Source organism: Tupaia chinensis, unplaced genomic scaffold, assembly GCF_000334495.1.
Source record: "Tupaia chinensis unplaced genomic scaffold, TupChi_1.0 Scaffold000272_1, whole genome shotgun sequence".
Lineage (NCBI taxonomy): Eukaryota > Metazoa > Chordata > Mammalia > Scandentia > Tupaiidae > Tupaia > Tupaia belangeri.
In genome coordinates this window covers 7,560,498-7,569,348 of record NW_006159754.1, presented here as the reverse complement: position 1 = coordinate 7,569,348, position 8,851 = coordinate 7,560,498, and the positions used below count along the sequence as shown (strand labels likewise).

Sequence of the window (8,851 nt, the reverse complement as noted above, 5' to 3'; positions counted from 1 at the left end):
TGCACATGCCCTACAGCAAAAACTAAACAAACAAAAAACTTCAACTTTTAAATTCTTAAGCCAAAAAGAAAATGAGACTCTAATTTCTTATTTATGTGTAAAGATCTAAATTCCCTTAATTGTAGTTTAAAACGTAACTGCAAACAAATGTCAAATCATAATGTCAAACTGACAGCTTTAAACTCTGTTTCACAAGTTGTTCTTTTAGAGATGTCTTCACATTGTCAGTCAGAGATAATTTTGATTTTACTGCAGCTTCTGCCTCCATTAAAAGCAGTTAAGTATGTGATATCATAAGAAGTTTGGCAAGCCTCCTATAGCTGCTGTGGGACAGGAAATCAGAGAAAGAGGCGAGTCTGGAGGTTAAAAAAAAAAAACCGTGATAACATTGATTATTGTAGGGGCTGGCAGGTGGTGTGGTGGTTAAGGGCACTGGACTCCCACATGGCTGACCATTGTTTGAGTCCTGGATTTGGCAACTTGCTTTCTCACTTTCCCTCTCTCTCCCTCTGTCCCTCTCTGGTCAAATTTAAATAAATAAATATATAAATAAAATTAAATAAAATAATTCTTTAAAAAACAAGATTTACTATTTTAGAATATTATTTAGAACACTTCATTGACAATGCTTTGAACTAACAGGATAGCATCCACATTCAAACCCCAAGGATTAATCTTCACAGCTGTATGAGTAAGGCAGCTAATACTGAGTTGGCATATATTTACTGACTACCACCTGACCAGTATAGGATATAAAATTATAAGATGAGACTTTAAGGCATTAGCAGCCTAAGTAAAGATGAAAGAGAGGCAGCTAGCAGGTTCTGAGCACCCACGACTTAGTAATCATAATACTAGATGTTTTAATATTCACAGGAAGGTAGCTGTCATTAACATGTCCACGTACGGATACGGAAAAGGAGCCTTAAAATGGTTAAGTTATCTAAGCCCAACACTGGTCAAGTGGGATTTAAATTTGTGTTTGTTTAACTCTAAAGTTCATCTTTTTTATATCAAACTACATTACCAGAAGATCACAGACTCCTGCATCATTTCTGAGTACTTTATGTCTAAACTAGATGTACCTTAATCACTTCTCATTGCTTACAGAATTTATGAAAATATGACAAGCCTCATTAAACTAACACTAAGCTTCTCTTCTTTTAGAATGGGGTTGTGAAGTGTTTTTATTCTACTTTCAGTCTGAAGATGTAGCTGTACTTTCTGATTTTGCCAAGGCACTTTGGAGCAGAGGACCTCATCTCGGATTTACTGAGTGGATAGAGAAGTTCTGGGGGCTGGGGTAGGGGGAAGTAGGTAAGAAATTGCGAGAAGGATGCAGGGGACAAGAAAGGGGGACTCCAGGGTGTTCTGCTTTCTGTGAGTCCCTGAAGATGCAGGGTTACGACATGACTGAGAAAGAGAAAGCACAATGACAGAAATGGACAAAACAGAGCCCTTTGAGTCAAACACTAAGGGAACTGTGCGAACTGTAGGCTTCGCTCTTTGAGTCAAACGCTAGCTGTGGAGAAGGAAACATGAGTTACAGGGCAGACACACAGAGTTTTGAGCTCTGTCTTTGCCAACGATGTGACTCTGAGTAAGAAATCTGGCTTGGTTAATCTTAGTGTCTCATCTGTAAAATGTGGAAAGTGACACCTGCTCTGTAGCTGAGTGCTATACCTCGGCAAGTTGCTGCCTTTGTGCAATTTGAAAATGTCTTCCCTTCAGAGTGGAGAATTAGAAAAAGCACTTCTCTGTCTGAGGGCAGACCTGCAGACACAGGGTTTGTTAAGAAGGGATGGTGCCCTTATATAAGAAACACGAGCTTGGTGGGACCAGCAGTTAGCATAATGGCTATGTCACTGGACTCGCAGGTAGTGGACTGCGGTTCGAGTCCTGGACCCGGTGGCTTTAACTCATGCTGGGCGCCTGTGCGTGTGTGCCCAACGTCCTGAGAGGAGAATGGAAGAGAAGGGATTGTAGCGTGGCCATTCCCCCTGGGGAGTGTTCTCTCACTTTCTGTCTCTCTGTCTCTCTGGCGAGTGCACACGCCCTCTAGCAAAAACCTCTCCAAAAAAAAGAAAAGAAAAGAAAGAAAAGAAAAGAAAAGAAAAGAAAAGAAAAACGAGCTCTTATTCTGGGCAAGTGGCAGGAGGGCAGAGTCTGGGCTGGCACTCAGTCATCCTGAGCTCTGGAGTGGCAGGCACTGAGTCACACACATAGGGAGTAGTGTCTAAAACAAGGCAATGTGAAGACAGGGCAACCTCCACAGAAGTGCTGAGAGGGCTCCTGATGACTGTGAAGCCTATGGATTGTGTGTGAGAGAGCTTGAAAAGGAGAAAGGGGAAGAGGGAGGAGAGAAAAAGGAAGAAAGGGAGAGAGAGAATAAGAAAGCAGACATGTTTAATCTTATGCCATATATAGGAAAATGTTTCATGAACCTTCCAAAATAATTTCCTAGAGTTTGTGTGTATTTTACTTTTTTTTTTTTTTGAGAGAGGTTTTACTATAGAGCACGTGCGCTCGCCAGAAAGACAGACAGAGAGAGAGACAGAGAGATGGAAAGCGAGAGATCCCCTCCCATGGAGGATGGCCACACCACAATCCCTTCTCCTCCATTCTCCTCTGGGATCTTGGGCATGCATGCACATGTGTATGGCATGAGTTTAAGCCACTGGGTCCGGGACTCGAACCGCGGTCGACTACGTGGGAGTCCAGCGACATAGCCATTATTCCAACTGCTGGTCCCAAGTCTGTGTGTATTTTATAGCTTTCAATTAAAAGAAAAAAATGCCAGAGAAAAGAGGGAAGAAAAGGAAATTAATGTAACATCAGTGGAATCAGAGGAGTGAACAAAATACTCCCTTACAGTCTAAAAAAAATGCTTCAGTGGGGGACAGGGAGCAGTTAAGTAAAGCATACTTAAGAGAGAGATAGACAGACAAATAGGCAAGGACATATATTATTTATGTTACGGAAAATTTTGCACATAAGCAACTTGAACCTAACTTTAATTGCAGTTAAGCTTTCCTTGTAACAATGTCCACCACCGTTGCCATCTTTTATGGAAAAGCAGATAACAGGAAGACCTTTCCTATATTTTGTTTGGAATTTATAAAGCTAGGGCTAATTCGGCATTTGAGAATGCAGAGGCCTGCGTGCCATCATACACAGTGTGTGTTCTGGCTGTGTGGCTGTCGGCCACGTGCTAGTGAGTAAGGGCATTTCTCTAAGTGGTGTGTGTAGGCGGTCTTCAAGCTCAAATACACATGTCCTCATAAAATATATTTGTCAGGTTGTTATAGGGGATTTAGAACACATTTTTACCATAGCAATACTTTTCCATAAAAATTGAATCAGGTCCCCGGTTAGCCTGTAGAACAGTTTAACCCCCAATATGCCAGAAGTGGTGTGGCACATTCACGGTTCTACATGGAGTTCTGGCCCTGGCCACAGAGACCATTGTGTCTCAGAAGGGCGAGAACTGAGGGCTCTCTTTACAGAGAATGTTAAAAACAAAACAAAACAACAGTCCTGTTTCTCTGAAACTATCCATATGCCTTGTTGCATTCTTTCCCATCCACAAAGGAAGCCCTTCTCACCAGCCCACGTATCTGTGACCAACCTGGCTGGAACATCATTACTGCAGAACCCCAGGAACTGAAAGAACCTACTTTTGTTTCTTTCAGTGAAGGCTCTTCCCCTAACCAGAGCCTCCTGGGCTGAGTGTGGGGGACAAAGCACTACAAAAATAGATTCATACTAATGGATGCACTGGTCCCTAGGAACTAGCCCCTTTCCTGCTCCACATTCAGAAGTTTTCCCAGTTTTTTGCTCTTCTGGCTTTTTACATCTTTTTCTCCTCTTTGGACTCTGCATGGCCTCTAAGTTGCATGTTTTGACCTCACCAAGGCTCTCCTGTCCTGAGAGATAGGGAAATCTCGTGTCCTGAGATATAGTGAAAGAAGCGTGGTGGGTATCTGAGACGGCCTGGATTTATGAAAGCAGTGTCACTGGTGTCACTGGGAGCGAGCTGAGCTCCGGCCTTTGGTGAGCTCATGCGACTGCCTGCTTGGCGGCAATCCTTCCCAGCAGCGAGTGGGACCTTGCCGTGTAGCAGATTCTCATATACTTTGCAGAAGTACTGAACCATCATCTCCTCAGGTGTCATCAAGCTGCTCTCTATTGAAAGTGTTTTTTGAGTCCGGCTTCCTTTTGCAGGGACTTTTACACCTCCAGCTGTGCAACAATACCACCCGGGTCTCACTGAGTTGCTTCAAGAGCAAACTTGCTCAGCTGAGAGGGTCAAATTCATTAAAGGAGAGATAGTGGCGAGAGGAAAGTCAAGTTCAAATCTGAACCTTAAGGAATGTCTGTGGTCAGGTGATTGCATGAGGGAGGCAGAAAGAACTAAAACAGAATCAGGAAAGGGGCAGGATGACAGGTCACCTCTGGAGCAAGATTATTCAAAGTTTCAAAACAAGTTAGGACCATAAAGTCAAAAGCTTCCAAAGGTCACTTGTTTTTTCAAGAAGAAATACTCTTTTTTTTTAAAAAAAAAAAAAATTATTTTATTTATTCATTCATTTATTTTCATTTGACCAGAGAGAGAGAGAGGGAAAGTGAGAAAGCAAGCCACCAGGTCTGGGACTTGAACTATGGTCGGTCATGTGGGAGTGTCCAGCACCTTAACCATCACACCACCTGCTGGTCCATGAGGAAATACTCTTTTTAACCCTTTGGCTTACCATGGGGTAAGCCCTAGCTATTTTACTACCATCCACTCGACACGAACACTTAAATAACCCAGTAGAAATCGGCAGGGGGTGGGAGTTGGAGATTCTCATTTTCATGTTCTTAGGCTTAACTGGACATAAAACATTTTTATCAAAACAGTAAGTGTCCTTCTGACTTGCCCTCTCTGCCAATACTTCTCCAAGCAGCCTGATAAGTTTCCTATAGCGTCACTCTTCTATTTACATCCCTTTGATTTTTTTGTTTGTTTGTTTTTTTCTTCAGGGTTTTGTCATAGGGCACCCAGAAGAGAGACAGAGAGAGAGAAAATGAGAAAATACCCCCTAGGGGTGGAGGGGGATGGCCACACTGCAATCTTTCTCCTCATCTTTCTCTCCAGGCTTTGGGCATGCATCTGGCATGGCTTTGAAGTTGCCAGGCCTGGGGCTCAAACTGCTGGCCATGTGGGAGTCCAACACCTTAATGGCCATACCACCTGCTTGATGGTTTCTTTTTAATGCACTGAAAATAATACCGAGACTCCCAAAGGCCTGGGAGGCCCTGCTGGATCTGGCCCCTGCTGCCTCATTCACCCTTGCTACACCACCAGCCATACTGCCCTTCTGTTACCTAGAATTCGCCATGCTTGTTCTTTCCCCGTGAAGCTCGCCCCTGACGTTTGGCCTTATATTTCCTTACGTATCACCTTGGAGGTCACTTTGATGGCCACCCTATCCAAAGCAGCGTCCTTTCCCTCAGTCTTTACTGTAATATCCTTTTACTAATCTCATATCCATTCTCACAACCTATGATTATCCTAGCCAGTTCTCTGTGTTTTTACAACTGTTTGTCTCTCCCGTTGGAATATAACCTTCGTGAGGAAAGGAATGTTTCAGTTTCACCGTTGTACCCCCAGATTACATAGTACCTGGCTATGGTAAATACTCAGCCATTAGTTGGCTGACTGACTGAGTGACTCACTCATTCATTCATTCTCAATGTGCAACATGTATTATATTGAGTGCATACATTTGCCGGGGTTTTGGAATACAGAGAGGACAAGGCAGGAAAAATCTGAAAGTAGCCGAAAATAAAGAGAAAGGGAAATGCTTATTTTTGTCTAGGAGTAATCCTATGATTATTCAATAACTTGTTGGTCCAAAGTACATTATTATTTTTGTTATGTAGCAAGTGTCATGTCAGTACACTTGGTGTCATCAAATGACTAAATAATAAATATGTCTGTTTCTGGGAAGACTAAAGCATAGAGAGCAATAAAGGAACAAGGATGAAGACACAAGAAACGTAAAGAAGGAAAAAGGAGAGCGCGAGGTGGCTCAGTGATGTCACTCTTCTCTGACTGCTAATAGAAACTGTCCTTCTCTTTGTGGGACACAGATATGGTCTGTTATCTGTTGATGAGGAAGTATATAGTATTCTCAACTGGACTGAGATGTGTGTCATGCTGGCTAAAATCTCTTTACAATCTAAATGATGGAGAGCGATTGAATCTATAAATAATCATAATAAAAAACAAAATAAAATAAAAAGAAAAAAAGAAATTGTCCTTCTCATTCAAAACTAATGACAGGTAAGATTATAATCATGCTAACATTTAAAAAAATATGGCAAAGCATATAAATCCAAGTGAATGTGCTGTTTAAAAGTAATCCCCTAAGAAAGCTCTATGTTTATTCTGTTATTACTAATTCTCAAAGCATTTGTAAAACTCTCTTCTTCAAATTGCAACCAGAGATAATTTATGAAGTATAGAAAAAAAGACGCATCAGATGCAGTTTTTAATCCTAAATGGTATTTCTGAGATTGATTTCTCATCATATTCACTGAACTTACTTTTACTGAAACTATTTGAGACTGTTGCAAATATTAAATTTATTCCTAAAGGATAGAGAGTCATTGTACTGGTGACAGTCTAAAACATGTGTCCTTAAGCCAATCCTCAGAGAAGAGTTCCAGCCACATTTGAACAAAGATAGGTTCTCCTCAATAATTACAGTGAAGAAGATGGCATTCAACCGAGTAAACAGGCCTAACCATCTGAAATCATTGGCAGGGGGGTATTCCACATAATATAGGAGTTGTTCAGTAGCCAGAGTTCTAAACCAAAAGCTTTTAAGTTTTTTATTTATCTCACAGTGTCTTTAAAGATGTAAAATGTTGTGCCTTTTATATGAAATATAAAATTGATCTTAATCTTTCAGACTCAGGATCATTATTATGGACTTCTATTGTAAATATGGGGACAGTCTCAAGGTTATTCATGTATGTAGGGTTATTTGTCTCTATTAGACTGTACTAAATTGAATGCTTTAAAGTTCTTGTTTGCATTTATAGTTCTCCTTTCTGCTTATTCTTGCTCAGCTTTTCAAATGTTATTCCTTCTTTGTATTAGTAAGCCTGGTTCTTATAAATTCCCTGGTTATAAAATTGTTGCTTTTAATGTGCTAATGGCTGAGCAATACTACATAACCATGAAATGGAAGAGGAGGTGAGATGAAATGGAGGCTCATGTGAGTATTAAGTTACACCATCTTCGCAAGAAGCAGATTACTGATGCTGCAGAAGGTGAAGAAATGGCAGGTAGCCATCAGCTCTGTGGCTGTTCATTTTATTTGATTAAAGAGAAGTTAATTTAAAATTATTCCAGGAAGGCCCAGAGACAAACCGTGCTTCCCTGTCAACTATTCAGACCTCTTGCCAGCCTCAAAAAGACACAAGTTGATGCCAGTGCACAGTGCTGGTGAGAAAGAGTTCTGAGACAACAACCTAATTCCCAGCTGCTTGCTACCCACTTCCCTAGCCTCACCTCACGCTCTTTTATAGCTGCCTTTTAAAAAAACTTACAAAAAAGATGATGATCTTCTAAATTATATTCATAAAATGAAATGAACTAAAAAATTAAGTGATAGGAAGATTGATGAACAAATCGCCTATTATGTATCTTCTGTGCACAGAGAATAATACAAAAAAAATCCTACTCTTATGAAGATTATGTTCTACTGGAATATAATAACTACATCGATAAATGTAAACAAGATTCTTTCTTTAAATAAAGTTTATTTATTTACTCCACGAATGAGACAGAAACAAAGGGAGAGAGACATACACACACAGACCGTACCCCTGCAGGGTCCTGACACCACAATCCACTCCCAACCTCAGCCGGCCCTGGATCACGGGCACGCACGTGCCCAGCACACTCAGGGAGGCCTCCAGACATGAATCTGGAACCCTCCCATATGGCTCAGCCTGAAAGAACACCATGATTTTATCACCACACTACCATCCAGGCTCCCAGGATAATCTCTTAAAGACTTCCAGCTTTTAAAAACAAAACAGAATTTCAGCTATATTTCAGACATACATTTTAAACAAAAAAAATTTAAAAAGAATAAGCAAAGATACAGCAGGAAAATGACACAAGACAAAAGGCAGGGTTGAGATATGATTTACAGATGAAGTTAATTTAAAGAAAAATTAACTGAACAAAATGATCTTGGGAGGCTGGACCAATATGCTTCTCAGTAACCTCAATGCCACCCTAGGAGGTATCTTTGCTCGTGATAAGCCCTCAATGAGATGTGTGGATAGATAAGGTAAGAAAAAAAGTAGAGGCCAATAAGAGGGGAAAGTGATTAAAAAAAAAAAAAGATGTTTTTCTATTGGAAAATAATAGAATCCACAATCATTCACTTAAGTGAATTTTAGTAGTACAGGTATCACACACATGGTCTTATTTTCTTAAATAAAAATCTGACACCAACAGCAACTTGAATTCTATCTCTACCCTCACTAACTAACTATGCAACTTTAAGCAAGATATTTAACCAGTTTGGGCTTCATTTTAATTCCTTGTAAAATGAAGTGGTAGGATGCAATGACCTTACAGGCCAATACTGCTTTATCGTATGATTTTACTGTTATTAGAATAGGTAGAACACTGATGTTTCAAATATTGGATCATCAGAAAAGTCACAATGCATTTTTGCATCAAAAAACATAGAGGGACCAGCAGTTGGCATAATGGCTATCTCACTGGACTCCCTTGTAGTCGACCGCGGTTTGAGTCCCGGATCTAGTGTTTTAAATTCAC

General features: G+C 40.6%; 1 protein-coding gene across 1 annotated transcript in view; it reads right to left on the bottom strand.

Moving 5' to 3' along the window:
• The window catches only part of LEKR1 (leucine, glutamate and lysine rich 1), a 174,170-nt gene that overhangs the window by 39,665 nt on the left and 125,654 nt on the right, over positions 1-8,851 (bottom strand). The window lies entirely within an intron of this gene.